This window comes from Hakea prostrata, chromosome 1 (assembly GCF_041222555.1).
Source record: "Hakea prostrata isolate BN-2017 chromosome 1, UWA_Hpros_2, whole genome shotgun sequence".
NCBI lineage: Eukaryota > Viridiplantae > Streptophyta > Magnoliopsida > Proteales > Proteaceae > Hakea > Hakea prostrata.
Genome location: NC_142600.1, coordinates 46,996,639 through 47,005,689, shown reverse-complemented (window position 1 = coordinate 47,005,689; position 9,051 = coordinate 46,996,639).

The window sequence follows — 9,051 nt, the reverse complement described above, 5'->3', positions numbered from 1 at the left end:
ACCAAAAATGTTCCTTCAAGTCCTTGTACATCTTGGTGCTTCCCGGGTGTATAGTAAAGACTGACTGGTGTGCTTCCTTCAATATTTCTTTCTTACCTTCTTCGTTTGCGGCACGCATAGTCTTCCTCTAAACAATAAAGCACCATCCATGGATATACCAAAGTCGGGGTCCGACTCGGGATTCGAAGAAATCTTCTCAACTTTGATCAAAAGCTCTTGATCGAACTCTGCAGAGCAACAATCTTATCTCTAAGACCAGATCTTGCCTTCATGGCAGAAAGAATAAAATCAGAATTCTCAGGGACAATTTCCAAATCAAAACTCTCAATAGAAGACCACAATGGTAAACTCAAAGCATTCAAATCCAAAGTCTTCTTCTGGTTCTTCCTACTAAGAGCATCAGCAACAACGTTTGCTTTCCCAGGGTGATACTGAATATCACAATCATAATCGGAGACTAGTTCCAACCATCTCCTTTGTCTCATGTTCAACTCCTTTTGGGTGAAGAAGTATTTCAAACTCTTATGATCCGTGAAAATGGCAATCTTCTCACCGTAGAGGTAATGTCTCCAAATCTTCAAAGCAAAGACAACAGCGGCAAGTTCTAGATCGTGAGTGGGGTAATTCCGCTCATAATCTTTCAATTGCCGAGAAGCATAGGCTACGACCTTGCCATGTTGCATCAGTACGCAACCCAATCCAATCTTTGACGCATCGGTATAAACTGTCATACCACCGGAACTATCAAGTATAGTCAAAACCGGGGCACTTGTCAATCTATCTTTCAACTCTTGGAAATTCTTCTCACAGGCGTCAGACCAAACAAACTTTTCTTCTTTCCTGGTCAACTTAGTCATAGGAGCAGCCAACCGAGAAAAATTCTCAATAAACCTTCTGTAGTAACCCGCCAATCCAAGAAAACTTCTTATTTCCGTTACCGACTTCGGTCTTTCCCAATCAGCCACAGCTTGAACCTTTTCAGGATCGACACGAATACCTTCGGCTGAAACCACATGGCCAAGGAATACTACTCTCTTAAGCCAGAAATCACACTTGCTAAACTTAGCGAACAACTTCTTTTCTTGCAACCTTTGCAAAGTGAAACTTAGATGACTCGCATGCTCTTCTTCACTCTTCGAATAGATCAAGATGTCATCAATGAAAACAATCGCAAACTTATCAAGCACATCGTGAAATACTCGGTTCATGAGGTCCATGAACACCGCAGGAGCATTGGTCAATCCGAAGGGCATGACTCTAAACTCGTAGTGACCATACCGTGTTCGGAAAGCTGTCTTGAAGATATCACTAGACTTCACTTTCAATTGGTGATATCCGGATCTTAAGTCAATCTTTGAGAACACAACTGCACCCTTCAACTGATCAAAGAGATCATCAATTCTGGGCAGCGGGTATCTATTCTTGATAGTCAGCTTATTCAACTCACGGTAGTCGATGCACAAGCGCATACTACCGTCTTTCTTCTTGACAAACAAGACCGGAGCTCCCCAAGGGGATACACTAGGCTGTACGAAACCTCTATCAATGAGCTCATTCAACTAATTTTACAACTCTTTCAACTCAGTAGGAGCCATCCTATACGGAGCTTTAGATACCGGAGCGGCACCAGGGACGAGATCAATAGAAAACTCGACATCCCTGTCCGGAGGCACTCCCGATAGATCATCGGGGAAGACATCAACAAAGTCACAGACAACCTTGACTTCATCGACTCTTTTCTCCACTTTACCCTTGCCTTCAGATGAAGCATCATCCACTAGGGCATAGACTTGCATCAGTGCAGACAGCACCTTCTTACAAACCCTTCTCTTTTCACCCTGAAATTCTAAGACCGGACTTCCACAAATATGGAACTGAATCTTCTTTGAGGAACAAAGGAACACAGCTTTGTGGGCTCTTAACCAATCAATTCCCAAAATAACATCGAAGTCCTTCATATCAAGAATTACAAAATTGGCTTCCAAGTTCTTCTCACCAATCAACACAGGACATTTAGATAACCCCTTATCTAGTTTCACAACAGGACCGGTAGGTGTACTAATCAATAAACAACTAGACAACTTCTCAGGGATTAGATTAGTCTTCTTGATGAATGCAGATGACATGAACGAATGAGATGCACCCGTATCAAATAAGACAAATGCAGAAATAGAAGCAACTAACAATGTACCTTAATCACTTCATGGCTTGGATCCTGCTCAGCACTGGAAATACTGAAAACTCTACCAGAGGGAGGAGCAGGAGCACTCTTCACCACTGGAGCAGGCTGCTGGACAGGCACGAGCGAAATGACCAGCTTGCTTGCAGTAGAAGCAAACAGGATTGCTGGGTCCAACAGGGGTGGCTGCAACAGAGGGCTTCTGAACAAAAGGCCTAGCACTTGCACTTGCTGGTGGTCGGTTTCCGCCATACTATCTAAACTGGCCGGGCTGCTGAAAACCCGAGTTCTGACCTACACTCTTAGGCTGAAAGGTAGGAGTGGGGTAGGGTGTAGGTCTCACAAAACGCCGATCATTACGATCCACCAAACCAGGGTTCCTTGGCTGCCAGGGCTTTTGCACACGTGCACTTTCCTTCTCTGTTTCTTCCAAAGGTGAGAGAGCTCTAGGGAAAGTCTCCAACGGTTCTCACAAGTGTTCTTGAGGTGTTTTGGTGCTTCAACAACAACACAACAACACACAATCATCACAAACAAGGTAAATCTCTCATTCTTTCTTCCATTTTCATCTTCTCATGCTTGCATTTCAATCAAAACCATGCTTTGCTTGTATGCAATGCTAGAAATCATGCTTAGGAATGCTTAGAAACATATTCCCTAGGTTTTAAACACAATGCCATGCATAGACAACAAGTTCTAACATATTGGTGTTCATCTCACAACGTTTTCATACCGAAATCGTTATCTTTAGAAAAATTTCGTTTTCTCTCAAACAGCTTGAAATTTTCGCACGAGATCAAATGCTACATGCTCAAGATGATATTGTAGATAGGTCCATAAAATTTGATTAAACCAATTTCAACTTTTCAAAAATCCAATTTTGACCTAAATTGCAAAATCCCCAAATTTCCTTCTTGCTGAATTTTTCGTTTGAATCCAAGTTTTCGATCGATTTTCTTCAAAAAAACTTCATAGACATGAAATTCCAAGTATTGCGCACATGCTAGTATGTTCAAATCAAATTTCCCCCAAATTTGAAATTTTCCAAAAAATTACGAAAATACCCTTTTGGCTCAAATCTTAAGGTAGCACTAACTGGAATTGTCTCTTGTCTCTTTCACAGATACACACTATGCAGAGGGGAGGGCGAGGACGAGGTAGAGGTCGTGGTCGCATTGTAGGGGCACTTAGGGGCAGAGGTCAGGTTCCTTCAGAGCCTAGACAGGAGGTTAGGAGACCAGACATGTTCGATACACCTCAGGCCGAGTTCTTGTACGAGGCCTACTTCAGTTACTGTAATATCGAGATGGGACGTCTACTTCACCTACGCCAGCTCAGAGTCTTTAGGATTCGGCAGAAATTCGACATGTTGCAGTGGACTCATCTCTTCACCGAGGATCTGCCGGTATACCCGGAGCTAGTGAGGTTGTTCTTCAGCAACCTTACCTACACGAGAGGAGGCTCGAGGTCAATGACATCCACTTAGACTTGTCCTAAGGAGCAGGGTCTTCCGGACTCGGATTCGCTTTTCCACCCGAGCACCGGCTGAGATCTTGCAGGTTCCTTACTATCCACAAGAGGTGTGTGTGGATACCTGCAGGAGCGGATCTGGACAGCCATCCGATGCCGTACGAGCTTCACGAGATATGCTCTACGCTATGGGATAGTCGTCGATGCTTCACTCCGTGGACCAGCGGACGGATGACGGATTCTCGCACGGATTATCGGTCGCATAGTCGGCCGAAACATTATGCCGAAGGCCGGACATCACCATCGGGTCACGGTGATGGAGGCCTTAGTCATCTACCGCATCTACATGGGCTTCGAGATCGATCTCTCCTACATCATTCAGCAGGTCATGCTAGACTTGGTTACGTGGCCTAGCATGCGGAACCTTTGCTATGGGAGGCTACCGACCTTGATCTTCGAGGCATTTCGGGGTGAATTTCGAGGATACACCGGTGAACACCGGTTCACGGGGATACTCTATCGGGACTAGGACCATTCGTCGAGACTCGCAGCAGCGATCGAGAGAGATCTCCCGGTCCGGAGGGTGAGGATGATGAGGAGTCGAGAGGATGAGGATCAGGAGTCAAAGGATGGAGGAGAGGATATCGGTCCCGATAGTGATGATCGGGCCGGAGATGATACAGATATGCATGAGGCTGAGCCGGTGCATCACGAGTTTCCTTCATCACACTTCGAGGCGGGTGGCCCTTCACATGCGGTTCCGGAGACTTCAGATCTTGGGTCACGAGATGAGATCGATGACTTCCATGCCGAGAGAGGATGGAGGTCAAACGAGAGCAGATGTACGAGAGGATGGAGTCACGACGGGATAGGATAGAGCATCGGGTGACTCGGCTAGTGGAGGAGTTCGGAGCATACGAGAGATCGAGAGAAGATCACCTAGATAGACTGTACCCTAGGATTTTCATTTATGCTTTTCAGATGTAATCGCTGTAAAAGCTTTTGAAATTAATGAAGTTCATTTTGTTTCACTTAATTATTGTATATTATGCACCTTTCTTTTCTTTGCATTAGTGACATTTGTTTAAGTATAATTATGGTATGTTATTCGGAAATGTTCTGTTATGCTTCATAGGTTAAGTTTCTAATCCAAGTGTTCTATTATTCACTTCTAAGAGTAGAAGAGTCATTTCAGATCAATGACTCAGGAATGTTCAGTTATTGTCTTTTGTGGTTAGGATTCCCTCGAACCTTGGGCTCTGATACCAATCTGTCACATCCTCCCAGCCGGTACCCTATTTGGCATACCCGAGAGTGTGATCCACAGCCCGAAGATCAGGTATCGAGTAATCAACCTCCCACATAAACAATAACATAATCATGAACAATAATAATAAAAGTGCGGAAGATAAACCATAGATCCCTAACTATTTTTCTCGATCCTGCTGCTCTCCAGGCTTCAAAGGAATTTTAGGTGGCCACTTCAAAATATTTCGCCTTTTGATGATATTAAGAATATCAGCCCGAGGAGCATTCAATGGGGTATACTCACTTTTATCGGGAGACCTATGCCACCAAGCCTGAGATTTTCCAAATCGATCGCAAACATTCTTCTTCGGCTTCTGCTTTTGTTCAAGAGCCTTTTATTCCTTAGTGGAGGCTTTATTGTCTCCCTGGCGCACATCTAAGATCTCCATGACTTCGGCCTGCTTCTGGCATCTCTGTACCAACTCAGCATAAGTTGCAGGCATAACCTGTAGTAATAACTCCAGGAGTTTTTGGTTAGTGAGTCCAGTGAATAAAGCAATTTTGGCTACTTGCTCATCCAAATTCTCTATCTCCATCGTTACTTTGTTGAATCTTTTCAGAAACTCTCTGATCGATTCGCTCTTTCCTTGTCTGATAGTAAACAAGGTTTCTTCCGTTTTCTTAACCTGGATTCCACTCTGGCATCACCCTATGAATTTACAGGCCAACTCATCAAAGTTTACGATCCTTCCAGATGGGAGGCTCGAAAACCACTTTTGTGATGCTCCGGTTAAAGATGAACCAAAAACCCTGCATAGAATTTCATCAGAATTACCTGAAACTGCCATGGTCTATTGGTAATAGCCAATGTGGGCCGTTGGATATCCGGAGCCATCTAATGTAGAAAAGGTAGGCAAACGGAAGTTATGGGGAAACTGATATCCCGCAATTGGCTCGGCAAAGGTGGTCTTCCGAATAACTGAATAAATATCCTCAGTTATCCTTCCCTTAGCCAACTGCCCTAATTTTTGATTGATGTTGGCCAATTCTTGACCAATCTGAGTCGGGTGATCTTCAGCAATATGATCACGACCTTGAAAAACACGATCTTCACGAGTTGTTCAATCATCACGAATGGCCCGTCCATCATGAACATTTTGCTCATCGCGAACTACTCGATCATCACGAACTGTTCGTCTAACAGTCGGTGAGTGAGTCTTCACCACCGTGTCCAACCTTGTATTTGAATCGGTTGTACTTTCCTGTGGTCTGTCGAACCGATCGTCCTGCCTAGGTTGATTGTCAATTCTCCTAGGCCCTCGGTCACCTTCACGAAAGTTCTGACCGATATTCCGATCTTCATGTAACCTTTGATCACGTGGCAATGCACACCTCCCTGAATCGCGATGATCAGGTTCTTGTGGTAATACCACTCAGTGCTTGACTCACCTCCAAGAGTTGAATCTTTACTTGATTCAATTGATCTTGGAAAGTCTTTGGAGGATTATGTCCTCCCTGACCACCATCAACTTCAATAGGATGTTGGCTACACTGGGGAATATCTGGATTATTCCCTTCAGGAATTTGAACACCGGTATCGCGTTGCGCAGCGGCTGCTGCCGATCTAGTCACCATGGCTTCACAAGTCAGTTTCCCATAGACAGCGCCAAATGATGAGTTCAAAATCTGCTCAGCCCTTAGATCTCCTCGTGATGACCTGCAAAACGAAAGCGTCAGATGGGGCCCGACTGCGGGGGTCGGGAGTCCACCTCCGAAGGCTAAGTCAGTTGATGAACTTAATCACAAACGGCTCTGCTAGAAGCACAGAGCTAAGGAATGAAGAACTGGGAAAGGTGATCTAGATCGTAAGCCTTTGATAGTTTACGTCTATCAGTGTGTATGTGAATCTGAGTCCCCCTTACCTCGTAGGCAAGTAAGGTTTATATAGAATGTACCTTCGAATCTCCTTCATTGGATGTACTCGAGCCTTCTTCGGGTAGTCGTTGGATCTTAACAGCTAGATCCGTTGAGCGATAGCCTTCTACTAGTTTGGACTAGTAGAGGACTCCTAAGATAACCTCCAGGTTATGTGTCACATCCTCCCAGCCGGTACCCTATCTGGCATACCCGAGAGTGTGATCCACAGCCCGAAGATCAGGTATCGAGTAATCAACCTCCCACATAAACAATAACATAATCATGAACAATAATAATAAAAGTGCGGAAGATAAACCATAGATCCAAATAAGGAAAGAATGAATCATATATAAATCAGAGTACTAGATATAGTCAGAGTGTCTAAAACAGATAAGTAAAGTGAGGCAAAATCCCACTCTACAACCAGCGGAAAAGTAGTTCTAAAAGAGAATAAGCAGAATAGAATCTAATCCCAATAGCAGGTACAATGGGTAACTAAATTGTTCTCAACTTTATAGACAACATCCCTATAAGTATAAATCTCATAAACGGCACAAGGGCGCTTCCACTCAATGGTCGGACTAAGCATCGTACGGAGCATAACCACTCGCAGGATCTTCAGTGTAATTGTTGTAACCGCAATCACCTTCCTGGAGATATGCCTCTTTTCCTTGCGCTTCTTCATAGGGGCCGTCATAATATTCAGTACCTGTAGAATAGTCTAACAAACATTGTACAATAAAGGAATGAGTTTCAAAGAAACTCAGTAAGGCAGTTAAATCCATAATAACATAAATGGCAGGATTTCAGAACAAACATAAATGCAATATGGTATGAGACAAACAATGAATGAATGAATCTAACTCTACATATGCTGGTCTCTATTGGCAGACATGCTTTAAGTCATAGCACCGTACTTCTTTAGGAAGGTCTCAATCACTCATCATCAGTTGGTAATGGGTTCGGCATCCCTCGGGACATTCCATGGCTGGGGGTTAAGTCACCACTCTCTCACATCACCATTGGTCTAAGTACCGGCGCATGTCAGGGTAAAGCCTAGCCAAATGCAAGTCTTCTACTTAGTTACATCAAGTCAGATCCAGATACGTCCATTCCTCGTCCCTGACGATCCTTTTCGGTATCCTTCACACTAGAGTCCTCATAGTCCCTGACTACGGACTCATCAACCCTACTTGTCATCCACATATGGTAAACGGGAAGCTCTCACGTCCTCTCACGGGTTGGTTACCGATCTTAAGCGCCCGTGAGCCCAAGTCTAACCATATGCAACCCTACCAATAAATGGCCCCCACAATGTGATTCCTGTCCTCTCACGGGTTGGTTACCGGTCTTGAGCGCCCATGAATCCCCATTGCTACCACGGGTCGTTCGGTCTCAATACCCCTCCGATTAGGGTCTGACATAACGGGACATCCTAGCCCAACACTACTAGACAGTTCTAGATATGTCATCCAACAGTTTAGGAAGGTGTCCAGAGGGCATCTCCGGAAACATCCCATAATATTCCCGTAGTAGTCCAAGGACAGAAGTGTCGAAAGGACACCTCTCCTTTCCAAACCATACTTAATCATACACAAGCATCAATTCATAACATCACATATATGGTAACATCATATATGGAAAGAAATCAATAATTACAATCACTTTGTATATAATTGGTAAGTAAATCATACATGACTCAATTCAATATGAATAAGTAATGCTACTGATATCAAGACAGTACCACAGTAGTATAACATTATAAGAATCTAATTAAAGAAATAACTTAACAAGATTCAATTATAGAAACTAAGATATGCAATTTATGTTGTTAAAGAAGTAACCATCCTTACCTTTTATAACTCGCAAAGGAATCCTAAGAAATCAAGTAAGATCTTGGCAAACTTGAGAAAAAGGTCCTAAACAAGTGTATACAACATATTAGGAAAGATCCCTAACAGAAAAGATATCAAAACATCCAAAACAGACCAATTCTGGAGTTGCTGTACTCATTGGTCTAGTGGATTGGTCGACTGGTCCAGTCGACCAATCAGTCGACCAATGCAGACAGTAGCCTATAAAATCAGAGTTTTGAGATATAAAATCCGAATTTGGTGGTTCAAAAGGGTACTAATCAAGGGGTAAACTACATTAGTAGTATCCTAACATATAGGGGACCTCAAAACACTAATCAAATCAAGTCATCAAGATCCAAATTAGGAAACAAAAAGTTACCA